Source organism: Mustela lutreola, chromosome X, assembly GCF_030435805.1.
Source record: "Mustela lutreola isolate mMusLut2 chromosome X, mMusLut2.pri, whole genome shotgun sequence".
NCBI lineage: Eukaryota > Metazoa > Chordata > Mammalia > Carnivora > Mustelidae > Mustela > Mustela lutreola.
In genome coordinates, this window is record NC_081308.1 from 88,104,541 (window position 1) to 88,109,613 (window position 5,073).

Sequence of the window (5,073 nt, forward strand, 5' to 3'; positions counted from 1 at the left end):
CTTGCAGCCTTCCTGTTGAGATCAGGAACACGACAAGGATTCCCACTCTTACCACTCTTGTTCAACATAGTATTAGAAGTCCTAGCAACAGCAGTCAGACAACAAAGGGAAATAAATGTATCCAAATTGGCAATGAAGAAGTCAAACTCTCTTTCTTCGCAGATGACATGATTCTTTATATGGAAAACCCAAAAGGCTCCACCCTCAAATTACTAGAACTCTACAGCAATTCAGTAACATGGCAGGATACAAAGTCAATGTACAGAAATCAGTGGCTTTCTTATACACTAACAATGAAAATACAGAAAGAGAAATTAGAGAATCAATTCCATTGACTATAGCACCAAGAACCATAAGATACCTGAGAATAAACCTAACCAAAGAGGTAAAGGATCTGTACTCGAAGAACTACAGAGCACTCATGAACAAAATTGAAGAAGACACAAAAAGATGGAAGACCATTCAATGCTCATGGATCGGAAGAATAAACATTGTTAAAATGTCTATATTGCCTAGAACAATCTATACTTTTAATGCCATTCCAATCAAAATTCCACCGGTATTCTTCAAAGAGCTGGAGCAAATAATCCAAAAATTTGTATGGAATCATAAGAGTCCCCGAATTGCTAAGGAAATGTTGAAAAACAAAAATAAAACTGGGGGCATCACGTTACCTGATTTCAAGATTTACTACAAAGCTGTGATCACCAAGACAGCATGGTACTGGCATAAAAACAGACATATAGACCAGTGGAACAGAGTAGATAGCCCAGATATGGACCCTCAACTCTATGGGCAAATAATCTTCGACAAAACAGGAAAAAATATCCAGTGGAGAAAAGGCAGTCTCTTCAATAAATGGACAGCTATATGTAGAAGAATGAAACTCGACAATCTCTTACACCGTACACAAAGGTAAACTTGAAATGGATAAAATACCTCAACGTGAGACAGGAATCCATCAGAATCCTAGAGGAGAACATAGGCAGTAATCTCTTCGATATCAGCTACAGCAACTTCTTTCAAGATACGTCACCAAAGGCAAAGGAAACAAAAGCAAAAATGAACTTTTGGGACTTCATCAAAATCAAAAGCTTCTGCACAGCAAAGGAAACAGTCAACAAAACAAAGACGAAACCCACGGAATGGGAGAAAATATTTGCAAATGACAGTACAGACAAAAGGTTGATATTCAGGATCTATGGAGAACTTCTCAAACTCAACACACACAAAACAGATAATCATGTCAAAAAATGGGCGGAAGAAATGAACAGACAGTTCTCTAATGAAGACACAAATGGCTATCAGACACATGATAAAGAAACTTATGAATTTCTGAGCAGAATTGGTATCACAGTAAACAAACTCTTTTGTGACTTTTTAACTCTTTGTACCGTGTATTCCTTGCAATTAAAAGAGAACAACAAAAATGTGATGCTACCTGGTGGTCAGACTCAGGATGGCAGCTCAGAGAGGCCCAGACCAGGGAGCTTCACGGGGAGGAAGGAAGATAGAGATTAGGAACTTGACCTCATGTGATCAGCCAAATATCTGGATTTTCTTGGTCGGTTTTTTTTTTTTTTTAGATTTTATTTATTTATTTATTTGACAGAGATCACAGGTAGGCAGAGAGAGAGGAAGGGAAGCAGGTTCCCCGCTAAGCAGAGAACCCGATGCGGGGCTCGATCCCAGGACCATGGGATCATGACCTGAGCCAAAGGCAGAGGCTTTAACCCACTGAGCCACCCGGGCGCCCCCAAATATCTGGATTTTCACATAACCGGAACAGTTCCGCTGTATCCAACTTGAGATTGGAAGTCCAACTCTGCCCTGAACTGAGAGTGAAAATGCAAATGTGAACGTGTATGGAGGTGGTAGAGCTGGAGGGGACAGAGAAATATACAGAGTCAATTAAAAAAAATTAAAGAGAAAGCGGGTTGGTTTAAGTTGTAGAGTCAAAACTTGTTTGTTCTTTCTTACAGCATTCAATGGAAAATTGCATTCACTTCTTGGTACAGAAATGTCACCCTGCCTCTTTCTTGGGACAGCTGATCCAGATGGACCTGTTCCTGGGTAACCCTTACCTAGGTGTCTGTCAGCAATTGCCCTCACTATCTTCTTACATACATATGTAAACTCTCTTTCTCGTGCAGAATAACTGGCAACTAAGCGCTTTTCTTCAATTCCGTATCCATATGCAATACAAAACCATTGTTTCTCAATAATTTTGAATTATTCTGAATACCAGATCAAAACCTTGCATTAACTAGCCTCTTTTTCATGATCCCAAAGGTGCTCTAGAATCCAGCAGGGCCTCAGGGTCACTGATTATTTGCTGGAGAGTAATAAGAGATATAGAATGTTCACAAAGTCTATTCTGGCTCTGTGTATTTACTGTGAAAACAGTTTAATTGAAATAAGCCTTTGATACATTTGTTCTGCATGCCATTCTGTAGGCTCAAAATGAACAACACAGGGGGCTTCACTTTGCTGATCCACAGTTGCTACATTCACAGTAATGAAAATATATTATTCGTATAAAGAAAATATTATAGGGGGCACCTGGGTCGCTCAGTGGGTTAAAGCCTCTGCCTTAGGCTCAGGTCATGATCTCAGGGTCCTGGGACTGAGCCCCGCATTGGGCTCTCTGCTCAACAGGGAGCCTGCTCCTTCCCCCCACCCACTGCCTGCCTCTCTGCCTAATTGTGATCTCTCTTTCTGTCAAATAAATAAGCAAAATCTTTAAAAAAAGGAAAGTATAGGAAAAGGCAACAAAAAATTAAAGGTAAAATGCAAGAACTTTGTATCCCATAAAATCAAGAGTTTACTGTGGTAAGAAGTCAGACTAAGTGAACATAGTCTGACTATGTTCAGATTAAGTGGACATAATAATGAGGAATAATTGGTAATGCTTTTTCCATGGACCAAAATTTTGCTAAGTTTTGTACATCATCACTAGCTTCAGTTTTTTCCCCCTTTTATGATTTTCACTACTGGAATTACCAGTCTTTAGCCGTGAGCTCCTCTTCCACATCACCCAGTGCCACTGGGTAATCTCTCAGCTCTGAAGCATCCCACTCTGTCTTGAAATTTTTATTGGTGTCTGCAGGCATGGCCATGTCAGTTTCAGACATCTGCTCTCGCACCGTTTATGATTGGTCAGTGGCATCATCTTTGCCCAGAATCAGAGCAAATGCTCTGAAACCCAAAGATACTTAGGAAGTATCAGGATTCAGAACTCATGCAGGGTGCCTTTCCCGTGAGAAGTTTGGATACTTGCTGAAGCATAGATTTAAAAGGAAGGAACGAACAGTGGCAATAAGATGTTGTTTGTGACAAAGCCTGAAAATGTCATATTGATCTATTCACCAATAAGAAGCATAGTGAGTAGATGTGGTACATAAACACAATAGAGTATTAATCAGCCATTAAAAATGTGTTCTTGCCATTTGTGAGAACATGGATGGACCTATATGGAATTATGCTATGTGCAATAAGTCAGACAGGAAAAGATAAATACCATTATGGTTTCACTTATATGTGGAATCTAGAAAACAAAAGAAGGGATCAAAGGACAACAACAAAATGGGCCCTTAAGTACTGAGAACAAACTGGTGGTTGACAGAGGGGAAGTGGGTGAAAGAACAAAGTAAATAAAGGGGATTAAGAGTTTTATAAATTTTGGGGGCGCCTGGGTGGCTCAGTGGGTTAAAGCCTCAGCCTTCGGCTCAGGTCATGATCCCAGGGTCCTGGGATCGAGCCCCGCATCGGGCTCTCTCCTCAGCAGGGAGCCTGCTTCCTCCTCTCTCTCTGCCTGCCTCTCTGCTTACTTGTGATCTCTGTAAATAAATAAATAAAATCTTTAAAAAAAGAGTTTTATAAATTTTTAGTTATACAATAAGTGATGGAGAAAAAATGTACAGCATAAGGAATATAATCAATAACATTGTAATAATGTATGGTGGCAGATGGTGGCTACACTTAGGTGAGCACTGGGTAATGTATAGAATTCTCTAATTCATATGTTGTACAAATGAAACTAATGGAACATTCTATGTCAACTCTATTTTACAAAATAATTAAAAATAAATGAATGAATGAATAAATAAAAGAATCATAGGAAGGGCATTTGTTTTTTTCTCTTTATTATGTTCAGTTAGCAAGCATATAGTACATCATTAGTTTTTGATGTAGTGTTCAATGATTCATCAGTTGTGTACAACACCTAGTGCTCATCATCACATATGCCCTCCTTAATACCCATCACCTGGCTACCCCATCTCCCCACCCTCCTCCCTTCTGTGACTCTCAGTTTGTTTCCCAGGGTCCAGAGTCTCTCATGGTTTGTCTCCCTCTCTGATTTGGAAGGGCACTTGTTACCATGCCTTTCATCCTGTCTTTGAGCACAGTGGAATGAATCAGAGGGAAATAGGCACTACCTTCCTTTTAACTGTTAAAAAAAAATCCATCTTCTGACTTTTGATGTAATATTTTCTGTCTAGTTGCATGGGAAAAACCACTGTACCTATTATTTGGTTGTACGGTCCCATCAAGAGTATGCTGAGGCTCTAAACCCAGGTACCAATGAATAGTACCTTATCTGGAAATTGCATATCTGATGGTGTTTCAGGTTATGATGAGGTTATTTGGGTGGGCCATAATCCTATATGACATATTGCATTACAAGAAGTGTAAAATGTCACTGAAGACAGGAACAGTTGGGGAGAACATATGATGGAGACAGAAACTAGAGTGACATTGCTTTAAGCAAGGGACATCAAGGATTGATGGTTGCCACCAGAGGCTTGGAAGAGGCAAGGGGAATTCTCCACGGTGTCCCAATGTGCCAGGCACTGGTGACACCTTGATTTCAGTCTTTTAACATCCACAACTGTGAGAAACCCCGTACATGTTGTTTTCAGCCAATAATTTGTGTAGTTTACTATAGCAGTCAATGGAAACAATGACAGAACCTTAGTTTTGTTTCTTTTCTTGTCAGATTGGTTGCTTTGCTAAGATTAACAATAAGGCTGTAATTTATGAAATGGGAAACAGTAGCATATACTGGTTAGA

At 39.7% G+C, this 5,073-nt stretch overlaps 1 pseudogene; it reads right to left on the minus strand.

Annotated features, from left to right (window-relative positions):
• Positions 1-2,999: 2,999 nt before the first annotated feature.
• LOC131821016 (ER membrane protein complex subunit 3-like) lies at positions 3,000-4,469 on the minus strand (annotated as a pseudogene).
• Between the last annotated feature and the right edge of the window lie 604 nt (positions 4,470-5,073).